The following is a 14,117-nucleotide window of genomic DNA, read 5'->3' as shown; positions in this document are numbered from 1 at the left end:
ATATTTATTTCTACCAAGTACTTTCGTAATTGTTAAAAAATGTTTAACCATATTACTTTGGACATTGTCCGGTACCAATCATAGGGATTACAAAGACGGGAATCATATTACCGGCTCAAGGGATTACCTACACTACTTTGGACAACGTCCGGTACCAACCTGCATAGGGATTACCTACACGGGAATCATATTAAACGAAGAAACCGGCTCAAGGGTGGCAACATTGTATTAATCATCTGCATGTGATGTTACAATCCTCAAATATGAAGCATTATGGAGTATGGGGTTGACATATACACTACTTTGGACAACGTCCGGTACCAACCTGCATAGGGATTACCTACACGGAAATCATATTAAACGAAGAAACCGGCTCAAGGGTGGCAACATTGTGTTAATCATCTACATGTGATGTTACAATCCTCAAATATGAAGCATTATGGAGTATGGGGTTGACATATACACTACTTTGGACAACGTCCGGTACCAACCTGCATAGGGATTACCTACACGGGAATCATATTAAACGAAGAAACCGGCTCAAGGGTGGCAACATTGTGTTAATCATCTACATGTGATGTTACAATCCTCAAATTAGGTTGAGCTTATTTATAAATCATTATTTAGTATAATTTATTTTAATATAATCAAAAATAGTTATATTAACCATACAAACCCTAGAAACCGTAGTAAATGAACTATTTATCGTCAGAACTATTTAATAGTTCTATATAATATAACCTTGTTCCTTTCCCTATTAAATAGTTACATAACACACACTTTATTATCAACTCCTCATATCTACCCCAATATTAAATCCAAATTAAATATATTATCAGCTACCTTCCGAAGATGATGTTCAATGTCGATAAAGATGACGAATGTCCAAATAAATCCGAGATAGACATAATGGATGAAGATAGGAAGTCCTTTAAGGAAAATCACGTAGAGGAGCAAAAAAATGCAATGGAATGGCTATTTAAACGTACCCACACACTTGAAGAAGATGGTATAAGGAGAAATCAAAGTCGTAACATAATTCTCAATCTGGAAGAGATTGTGAGAGATGGAATCTTTAATAAGTTAGCAGTGGGAGATAAGAAGAATATGGCCGAGGTTTGCAAATCCTGGGCAAACTGGTTCCTCATTGGAACAAATGGTCCTAGGCTTGACAGGGTTTATGATCAAAGTCTGACCTATAAACTCCGGCTAGGAACACAAGTCGTTAGTCGAGGTGATTTAGATGTTAAGAGATACTGCCTCTGTCATTATATGAACGGAGAAAACAACAAAAGAACCTTCCATCTTCATCAAAGAGTACAATTTCTGAGTTATTTTGATTAATAATTTAATTATGTTGGAGGACATGCATATTATGGGAACCTATTTAATATCTCTTGTAACACCCCCTCATACCAAGGTACCTTACCAAGGACTACCCTAGCATGAAAGGCTGTTACCATCTCGGTTTCCCGAGGTTAGTATATCAAAGTTACAATTTCCAAACAACATTTATATAAAGTACAAAGAGTTAGCGAATACATTATCTCAAACCAACTCAAACTAAAAGGGTAAGAACTTCAATACAACTGAAATCATTGTCGGCTAAACTCGTAATGGCGGAAACTAGACTCGAAGTGATGTCTCCCCATGTCTGTCCCATAACTAAACATCTGCATTACCTGTCATATCTGCTCACCATCCCCGAATGGATCACCGCAGGTTTTACAAAACAACAACACGGGGTCAGTTACCGCATAATTCAAATAAGACAAACAAATAGCGTAACCGGCTGATCATCCTCCATCCCCGGTCTCCCGATTTCACACATTAACCGACTACACACCGAAGTGTGTAGCCTTGCCAGATTACCCATCGCAACAGGTAATCCTCGCCGCCAGTGGGTGACCGCAGCCCATCCCCACCTAGTCCAGCTCATCAACGAGCGACTAACAATCCCTTTCCCTTAATGTGCACATCCCCTCCCGTGACGGGTTCCACGGAGGGCGAACTAGGGTGTGAAGCCACTCCCGCAAGTGACTCCACCACAATCACACATACCACAGCAACACAACTGTCACAATACCACCACCGTCACAACACAACCACATCATCACCGTCACCACAACACCAACAATCCGATGATCAGCAGACAACAATCATACACAATACAACAAATATCTCAAATCAATTACACAAGAACTGAGTAGGGAAACCCTACCTTTTCGCAATCCGCTACGCTGTAATCAATCATACAAATGCACAACTAGTAACACATCATCACCTACAACAACGATAATCAACAATCAACAACATATGATGACCAGAACCCTAGACTCCCAAATTAACCAAATTAGGGTTTGTTAACTTATAAGAATGACAATAGATGAACAAGGATAAGACACTTACTATGGCGATTGACACGGAATGAGATGCTAGAACCCACAATCGACGACCATTGAATTGGAATTGATGAAGATGATTAGAGGAGAATGAACGTAGTTTATGTTTTTGGGGAGAAATGACTTTTGAAACTGACGAACGATATAACCTCTAATCATTTAAATCAAACCCGCGGAAATAATACCCGTCGGGCGGATACTCGGTCGAGTATAGGGTATACTCTCGCCGAGTATCCTCTACTCGGTCGAGTATTACCCATACTCGGCCGAGTATTCTGGCGAAGCCAAACAGAATACCCAACACACTTTACTCGACCGAGTAGGCCATACTCGGTCGAGTACCTGCCTATAAAATCCGTAGTGTTACAATCTTCCCCCCTTAAAAAGAACTTCGTCCCCGAAGTTCCAACCCAACCTATAAAACATGAACACCTAACACTAACTCTGCCAACCACGCTTACTAGATAACCTATCCTCTCGATATAGACTCCATAATATTATCGAATAACCATAAAATAATGTTGCCAACCTTATCTCACTTCCATAACACTCACTAGCAACTCAATACCAAGATAATCCACAAAATAAGATCAACCATCAAAACAGAATGTTACATTCTACCATCCTTAAAACGAACTTCGTCCTCGAAGTTTACTCACACATATAAACATCCTCACACAATCCGTTACTCTCACTCATAAACATCATACTACTACGAGCACTGCCATTACCTGTAATAAAATCGGCAATCACACAAATCCATTCTTATTCTGTACCAACACCCACACTTGCAATTGCAACCTGTATGACCATCAAACTCTCTTGTCGCATTCTACTCCTCTTAAGATAAATGTTACGCCCTCGTAACTTGCTAATACTAGGTCCTTTGCTATGCCTCCCATAAACCTCATTACCACCGCATGTCAACGATCACCCACTATAACCCCAACACCTACAACCATTCCTATGACCAGGACTCTCTTTCTTTAACAGTTCTCGTGCCTCCAATTATTCTGTATTCCCATAACATATATCATAAAATCCTCGGTATAACCACTACTCCATCTCTTCTACATTACCACCAAACGAAATACTTCTATATACTTATACGCTCATCTTCACGATCTAAACTCACAAGCCACAATTGTTACACACTCACATCAGCTTTTCAAGTTCATCACTTCTATTACCACAAAACTCACCCTTGACTTTACATGATACTAAGTCCTAAAACTCCGTACTCCCTCTCCCAAGGAAAGGTGCTAAACCACTTGTAGTTCCAGTTCAATACCACACATGCTCCACAAACTCTTGCTACAACTATGCCCACCAATGCCTCGTCTAAAACAAGATCGCAAGCACTCCAACAACCTCTCACTACTGAGTCCCATCATCAGGATATCACTATACCATGACAACAACGAAAACATATACAACTCTCTTTCATATCATACTCTACCCTCATTCCCAAACCGAAACGGTAAGAAACAACAACAAACAAAACAACAAATCTCTACATGTTCAACCAAAACTCACAAGGAACAAAGAAGAAACAAAACAACAATCTATGTTTAACTAGTATGCACTTTCGAAAACTCGTATCATAATCATCTCGCCTACTCCACCACCACCGGTGACGCACACCAACACCGCCACCAACAGCCGCACCGCAGTGCGAAAATACCCGCATCACAACACTAAGTATCGTGCCCGGATCACCACCCGAGGCACCACAACTACACCGATAGACATCACAACATACACAATCCCATAAACACTGACTCAATATAACATCTCGGACAAGAAAAACTTACTCAAGACCGCTTTACTAGATCACAACACCATATATCATACGGAATAAATAGACAAGAATCTCATGCATACCATCCAAAATTTTTCATGGAATAAACATATATCATGAATACACATGCAAGTATAACCAATGTCGACCACCCAAATCACTTTTGATCATCATTCCATTAAGTTACCGTATCCAACATATATTATAGAACATTCAGATAACAACATTATAACTATCACACCATACCGCTTCTCGTGAGGTCACAACCTCACACAAACATTTATATACATCTTAGACCCATAATCACATCCAACTAGTCAATCCTGATCACGTAAGTTACCACTTGACAAAGAATACCTCTCATCCGGATTTAACCCAGGTGCCTTTCATAACATATCCTCTCATACACACAATTATCACCCCTCCGACAATTGTAGCCATAACATCAGTACCCAACTTCGAGCGAATACCTCACATATCCACATCTTATACTCCCTCACAACCAAACATACTAATCACCTCCACAAAATCAACCTCATTAAAACAACTAACTTCCCTAAATTAACATCATCCTCAACCACTAGTGACAATACTATGGCACCAACATCCTTCATGTGACCACTCTCTTACTATCACTTCGTAATATCACAATCCGTTTTCTCTCTTTGGTTTTCATCCCAAATAACGAACATCCAATCCATCAACAAGATTTACCTCAACATTATTCCCAATTCTATCCTTTATCATATCGTTACCTAACTCTCCACCAAAATCTCAGATCGTGCAAACACTCTACAAGCTCCTTATTCCCTTAATACCTCGAAACTCACGGCTAACACGTCGTCCTGCTCTCCTATATAACCATTAACTCACACCCTCTAGTGGGGATATCGTACATTTCATAATTTCCTACCTTCATGCTCCTTAACTCCGGTCAACGTTCTCTCAACTTACTTCCATCCCTCTTTCCCTCCTTTTACTCAATAATGCCAATTAATAAGTCATCTCCTTTCTCTTTCTACCTAACTCTTTAGTCATTTGTTTATTTTCCATAGCTCCACAACTCTAATTCCATTAATTCATCTCAATATCTTATCATTCTTCTTATCATTTATCATCTCTCATCTTGCTTCACACTCACCCTTGTCACCATCAAGTCCGCACACTAACAGTTACTCTTCAATTAGTCGTATCTCCCTTTCGCATCTCTAGAAACCAAAATTCACCTCATACCGTTTGTCCAAAGAATTACACACTAGGCTCACCCCTTTGATATTCCAACTTCCCAAACTTAGCCACTATCTACAAATCCACATCGCGACATAACTTCCTTTAAGTTCACTATATACCTCTCTTTCCTATCTTCTTACAACAACCTTCCATTACATATATCCTTAAGCAACTCTATCCTAGCTGTCTTCCTCCATAAATCCTTACACATCCAAATATGCCACTATTCGTGTCCCTTATCTCAATCTTTCATTCTCATGCTTCTTTACACTTACATCACCCTTGTCCATATACACTTACTTTTATACTACTCAACACACGACTATATCACTCATCATATCTCACAAAACATGCTCTTTGCCTCAATTAGCTCACATTCTTCCTTTTTCTTTTTCCACTATCTCTCACATGTCTTCCTTATCCAACACATGTCCCTCATAAGCCGGCATTCTCCCTATCATAGTATTTGGTAACTTACGTATTAAGACCGTCTCACATATAAAAGAATGCGTTAAGACTCAAAACATACATGTGTATATACCCTACGACTCAAAACAATGTAAAAACATAGCCACCGGCTCAAAACAAAAGTAAGAACATAGCCACCGACTCAAAACAAAAGTAAGAACATAGCCACCGACTCAAAGTGGCCATCCAATGAGGTACTCGGTCGAGTACATAACATACTAGGTCGAGTACAAGGTACTCGGTCGAGTAACTATATTACTCGGTCGAGTTTTCGACTCCAGAAGCAAACTCAATTGTCGCAGAAGGATTACTCGGTCGAGTATTGGGAATACTCGGTCGAGTAGACCTTACTCGGTCGAGTATGAGACTACTCGGCCGAGTTCACGACTCCAGACGCTAAACAGTATTATCACAGAGAGATTACTCGGCCGAATATGGAATACTCGGTCGAGTATAAAAGATACTCGGCCGAGTAGGGGCTACTCGGTCGAGTATCGAGTATCGCAGCTTCTCAAAGACCGACCAGTTTTTGTAAAACAGTCATATCTCCCTCGTTACTTGGTCATTTTGGGCGTGTGACCTATCGTTAGAATCGTAAGAGGACAAGCTATCACCTCAACTTGGAATAACAGCAATATAATTTCTAGAACTCGACTTATGTCAGTTTTAAGACAACCCTTCCGTAATCGATCTTTATACAAATCAAGGTTCCTAAGCCAAAACAACTTGAACACACATAAGGCAACAAAAACAACTCAATACTTCAAGAAACCAGTATACAAGTGAACTCTTATCATACGTTCATGTATATAGACACCTGCTCGTAACTATTTGCTACTATCAGCAATCAAGCATTAACATCATCATGTTCATATGCACATGTACCACTACCATACTTCATGCTCAAAATTCTATTAAACAGGTAACATAATCACATTCTTCATGCTCAATATCAACCAGATACAAATTCACAATTCACCTTTCATATTTTACCATGTTCCAACACTTAACATGCCAACATATTCGTGCTTAAAGTTTAACATCACAATCCTCGATGCATCTTTCAACAACTATCACATTCCACTTCTTTCATCATTTCATCCAACCATGCACAAGATTCAAACTATAGATATCAAACACACATGAATCAAACATACAACAGTTTTCCCCCATGTGACCGGCTTGAGATCGTAAGGGCCTTAATGCGACTTTGGGACGTCTCCCAGTCTTTGCGGCGACTCCAAACAACTCTTCCCGGGTTCATTTTATTTGGACTCCCTAAGTTCATTGGGTTCATTTGTTTTAGGTGCCGGAATCGTCGCTCGATACCACTTTGTAACACCCCCTCATACCAAGGTACCTTACCAAGGACTACCCTAGCATGAAAGGCTGTTACCATCTCGGTTTCCCGAGGTTAGTATATCAAAGTTACAATTTCCAAACAACATTTATATAAAGTACAAAGAGTTAGCGAATACATTATCTCAAACCAACTCAAACTAAAAGGGTAAGAACTTCAATACAACTGAAATCATTGCCGGCTAAACTCGTAACGGCGGAAACTAGACTCAAAGTGATGTCTCCCCATGTCTGTCCCATAACTAAACATCTCGCATTACATCATCATATCTGCTCACCATCCCCGAATGGATCACCGCAGGTTTTACAAAACAACAACACGGGGTCAGTTACCGCATAATTCAAATAAGACAAACAAATAGCGTAACCGGCTGATAATCCTCCATCCCCGGTCTCCCGATTTCACACATTAACCGACTACACACCGAAGTGTGTAGCCTTGCCATTACCCATCGCAACAGTAATCCTCGCCGCCAGATGGGTGACCGCAGCCCATCCCCACCTAGTCCAGCTCATCAACGAGCGACTAACAATCCCTGTCCCTTAATGTGCACATCCCCTCCCGTGATGGGTTCCACGGAGGGCGAACTAGGGTGTGAAGCCACTCCCGCAAGTGACTCCACCACAATCACACATACCACAAAGAACACACATTGTCACAATACCACCACCGTCACAACACAACCACATCACCACCGTCATCACAACACCAACAATCCGATGATCAGCAGACAACAATCATACACAATACAACAAATATCTCAAATCAATTACACAAGAACTGAGTAGGGAAACCCTACCTTTTCGCAATCCGCTACGCTGTAATCAATCATACAAATGCACAACTAGTAACACATCATCACCTACAACAACGATAATCAACAATCAACAACATATGATGACCAGAACCCTAGACTCCCAAATTAACCAAATTAGGGTTTGTTAACTTATAAGAATGACAATAGATGAACAAGGATAAGACACTTACTACGGCGATTGACACAGAATGAGATGCTAGAACCCACAATCGACGACCATTGACTTGGAATTGATGAAGATGATTAGAGGAGAATGAACGTAGTTTATGTTTTTGGGGAGAAATGACTTTTGAAACTGACGAACGATATAACCTCTAATCATTTAAATCAAACCCGCGGAAATAATACCCGTCGGGCGGATACTCGGTCGAGTATAGGGTATACTCGGCCGAGTATCCTCTACTCGGTCGAGTATTACCCATACTCGGCCGAGTATTCTGGCGTAAGCCAAACAGAATACCCAACACACTTTACTCGACCGAGTAGGCCATACTCGGTCGAGTACCAGCCTATAAAATCCGTAGTGTTACATCTCTTTCTTATCTGTTGTTGTTAATTTGTTTTGCAGATTTTCTGGGTTGATGTAGAAGTCCCTTATCTCGAATCAATATGATGGTTTTATTGTCTTCTTTTGTATTTGAAAATCATTATGTATTGTTGACATTATCGTTTATGCAATTTGGAATATCGTTTTATTTTCTGTTCCATTATCTAATTGTTTGAATTTCAATTCATGATGTATTGTTGACATTATCGTTTATGCAATATGAATATCGTTGTATTTTGTGTTCCATTATCGAATTATATAAATTTGACTTAAGTTCACAAGTACAATTTTTATATTTTATTTAAAATTGAAGAAATAATCAAAACAAGTCATCAAGCTTCAAATATTTCAATATCGTTTCGATGTTAATTTTAAAATTTCATGATATTTTTTTTAATCAAAAAATTAAATAACTTATAAGATATCAATTGCCCAATTGAAAAAGACTTTTGAGTAATAAACAGACATCTTCATAGACAGTCCAGATCACCTGTCCCGCATATTTGTCCCACTCCCTGTCCCATCCACTAATACACTGACATCTGGTCGAAATAAAACAAAAAAGAAAAACCTCACGTGCATCTTCTTACCCCCTTCCCGTCTCTCTCTCTCTCTCTCTCATGAAACACTTCTATATCTCTCGCATGCAGCTCCTCCTCCTCTCAACCAAACATGGCTCCCTACTTCATTATGCTATGATGCTATCAACGTCCCCAACGTCCCCATCATCACTATCGCTCACCTCACAGATCAAACACCACGTACGAACTCGGAATCGAGTATCGCTTCAGCAGCAACAACAACCACTTCTCTGCCTCCGATCCTCTCCTTATTTACTAGCAGCAACCCGTAATTGAGCCCATTCATGGCTCTATTCTTGTTAAAGATAATCTAAAAAAATCCAAGAATAATCTAACAATTTGATTATAAACAAAAATGTAGTACATGTGGTATCTCTAAGGCTTAGAAATAGAAAATAGTCATATGACTCTTCTAGAGAGATCACGGGAAAATGGTTAACCCAAGCATTGAAGCACTATAAATAGCTACTTGAAGCTTTGCTTTGTATACACAAGAAATTGTAACAAACAAATCGATAATACAAACATTCATATACTCCACTCTCCCTCACCTACTAAAAACCTTGCCTACGTAAACTTTTAACACATAATCACCAAATATAAAACTAACAATTCTGGCCCCGAAATCAACCGCTTCGAGCGCCAGAAGCCCTTTCTCGCTCACAACCATTGCCGCACCACTGCGACACCGGAATCTGAACCACTTCTACTTACCCATCTCGAGCGAATACCAGACTTGCATCGCACCACCACCTGCAATTTTGTATGACAACCGTCACACCACCACGACATCATCTACTCCATCGTCACTACCAAGTCGCAGGCCACCAATTGACGCCATTCAAGCGCAGATCCAAATCATATCATAAGCATTTCATAATATTCCAGATTTTGATTTTGTTCGGTTTTAATTGGTTTTTGTTTTTCATATTTTGATGCTGGTTTTAATGTTTAATGTTGAGAGAAAGAGAGAGAGAGAGAGAGAGAGAGAGAGAGAGAGAGAGAGAGAGAGAGAGAGAGAGGAGGAGGAAGATGAAGTGAGAGATAAAGGGAGATGCTGCACATGACTTTTTTCTTCTAGTTTATTTAATTCTAGATGTCAGTTTATTAGTGGATGGGACAGGGAGTGGGACAAATATGGGTAAATTATATCCTACTCCCAAGAGTAGGGAGTAGGATACTCCTCTTAGGTAGTTATTGAAGAAAAAAATAATAAAAATAAATAAAGAATAACAAAAATAACTACCCACTATGTTAGTATGTTACCAACTTACCACTTCAATTAAACTTCAACCCTTTAAAATACATAACAAAAACTTTGTCGTTAATTTATTACTACACAAATTCATAAATTGCATATTTTTTTGGCAAAATTAAATTGGATTATGTGCTTTGTTATGGTCTCAATTGATTTGAGCAAGTCTGCAAATGGAGATACCGACATTCACAAAGTATAAATAACATAATCAAATGTTATATATTGTGAATATGGGGTTTATATTTTATGTATATGTAATTTATAAGTACCGTATATGTAAATAATATTTGTGAATATACATAATTTATTAGTGTGAATATATAGTTATACTTTGTGAATAGTAGTTATGTTCTATTTGGGTATTGATGATCAACTCTATGAATATATTTGTTATTGTTATGTATGTGTATCTGTGAATATGTTCATTATATTGCGTGAATATCGTTATTAATTCGGTAAAGTGAGTTTTATTTTGATAATATGATGTTTAATTTACATGACTTTATCAATTATATGATGTGAATATCTACGTGAATATGTCAACTATGTAATATGAATATCTCATTGTTATGAATACGCCAATTATATGATGTGAATATGCGAGTAAAATTAAAATAAATGCCAAAATATACCAAATGCGATCTCTAATTATAGAGGGATAAAAATTATGAATAATGATGCAAATTTTATTATTTTTCAATTTATCAAATTTAAGTTATAGAGTTTTTAAAAATCAAAATAAAGAAGGAGTATGATGTACCATACACCTGGGTGTATGGTATAAGAATTGCAAATATGCGGGACAGGTGATCCGGACTGATAGACAGATACTCTGTCTAACAATTATCCATCTGAAACGTTATATTTTAGTGTCAGAACGTTTTCTCTAATAACAGGTTGTCATTAATTATAATTAAAAAAAAAATTGAATAATCAACAGACATCTTCATAAAGGGAAGTGCTAGGGCGACACCGGGTGTTACCGAGTTTCGGTAACACCCTAATAAAAAAATAGAAAAAAATGAAAAATTAAAAAGTAGTTTTAGTTTTTACGCCAAAATTGTAAGGATAAAACCGTAATTCACAATTAACTCACGAACTACATTGAACAACATTCCACCAAAATTCCCAAATTCAGATATGATTAAAAAGGTCAACATTACCACCAAACTCCCATAACATATATCATAAAATCCTCAGTATAACCACTACTCCATCTCTTCTACATTACCACCAAACGAAATACTTCTATATACTTATACGCTCATCTTCACGATCTAAACTCACAAGCCACAATTGTTACACACTCACATCAGCTTTTCAAGTTCATCACTTCTATTACCACAAAACTCACCCTTGACTTTACATGATACTAAGTCCTAAAACTCCGTACTCCCTCTCCCAAGGAAAGGTGCTAAACCACTTGTAGTTCCAGTTCAATACCACACATGCTCCACAAACTCTTGCTACAACTATGCCCACCAATGCCTCGTCTAAAACAAGATCGCAAGCACTCCAACAACCTCTCACTACTGAGTCCCATCATCAGGATATCACTATACCATGACAACAACGAAAACATATACAACTCTCTTTCATATCATACTCTACCCTCATTCCCAAACTGAAACTGGTAAGAAACAACAACAAACAAAACAACGATCTACTAATGTTCAACCAAAACTCACAAGGAACAAAGAAAAACAAAACAACAATCTATGTTTAACTAGTATGCACTTTCGAAAACTCGTATCATAATCATCTCGCCTACTCCACCACCACCGGTGACGGCACCGCAACACCGCCACCAACAGTCGCACCGTAGTGCGAAAATACCCGCATCACAACACTAAGTATCGTGCCCGGATCACCACCCGAGGCACCACAACTACACTGATAGACATCACAACATACACAATCCCATAAACACTGACTCAATATAACATCTCGGACAAGAAAAACTTACTCAAGACCGCTTTACTAGATCACAACACCATATATCATACGGAATAAATAGACAAGAATCTCATGCATACCATCCAAAATTTTTCATGGAATAAACATATATCATGAATACACATGCAAGTATAACCAGTCATGTCAGACCACCCAAACTGTCACTTTTGATCATCATTCCATTAAGTTACCGTATCCAACATATATTATAGAACATTCAGATAACAACATTATAACTATCACACCATACCGCTTCTCGTGAGGTCACAACCTCACACAAACATTTATATACATCTTAGACCCATAATCACATCCAACTAGTCAATCCTGATCACGTAAGTTACCACTTGACAAAGAATACCTCTCATCCGGATTTAACCCAGGTGCCTTTCATAACATATCCTCTCATACACACAATTATCACCCCTCCGACAATTGTAGCCATAACATCAGTACCCAACTTCGAGCGAATACCTCACATATCCACATCTTATACTCCCTCACAACCAAACATACTAATCACCTCCACAAAATCAACCTCATTAAAACAACTAACTTCCCTAAATTAACATCATCCTCAACCACTAGTGACAATACTATGGCACCAACATCCTTCATGTGACCACTCTCTTACTATCACTTCGTAATATCACAATCCGTTTTCTCTCTTTGGTTTTCATCCCAAATAACGAACATCCAATCCATCAACAAGATTTACCTCAACATTATTCCCAATTCTATCCTTTATCATATCGTTACCTAACTCTCCACCAAAATCTCAGATCGTGCAAACACTCTACAAGCTCCTTATTCCCTTAATACCTCGAAACTCACGGCTAACACGTCGTCCTGCTCTCCTATATAACCATTAACTCACACCCTCTAGTGGGGATATCGTACATTTCATAATTTCCTACCTTCATGCTCCTTAACTCCGGTCAACGTTCTCTCAACTTACTTCCATCCCTCTTTCCCTCCTTTTACTCAATAATGCCAATTAATAAGTCATCTCCTTTCTCTTTCTACCTAACTCTTTAGTCATTTGTTTATTTTCCATAGCTCCACAACTCTAATTCCATTAATTCATCTCAATATCTTATCATTCTTCTTATCATTTATCATCTCTCATCTTGCTTCACACTCACCCTTGTCACCATCAAGTCCGCACACTAACAGTTACTCTTCAATTAGTCGTATCTCCCTTTCGCATCTCTAGAAACCAAAATTCACCTCATACCGTTTGTCCAAAGAATTACACACTAGGCTCACCCCTTTGATATTCCAACTTCCCAAACTTAGCCACTATCTACAAATCCACATCGCGACATAACTTCCTTTAAGTTCACTATATACCTCTCTTTCCTATCTTCTTACAACAACCTTCCATTACATATATCCTTAAGCAACTCTATCCTAGTTGTCTTCCTCCATAAATCCTTACACATCCAAATATGCCACTATTCGTGTCCCTTATCTCAATCTTTCATTCTCATGCTTCTTTACACTTACATCACCCTTGTCCATATACACTTACTTTTATACTACTCAACACACGACTATATCACTCATCATATCTCACAAAACATGCTCTTTGCCTCAATTAGCTCACATTCTTCCTTTTTCTTTTTCCACTATCTCTCACATGTCTTCCTTATCCAACACATGTCCCTCATAAGCCGGCATTCTCCCTATCATAG

The sequence above is a fragment of the Silene latifolia genome, chromosome 2 (assembly GCF_048544455.1).
Source record: "Silene latifolia isolate original U9 population chromosome 2, ASM4854445v1, whole genome shotgun sequence".
In the NCBI taxonomy this organism is placed as follows: Eukaryota; Viridiplantae; Streptophyta; class Magnoliopsida; order Caryophyllales; family Caryophyllaceae; genus Silene; species Silene latifolia.
The sequence above is the reverse complement of the archived record's forward strand: the minus strand, read 5'-3'. Positions refer to the sequence as shown.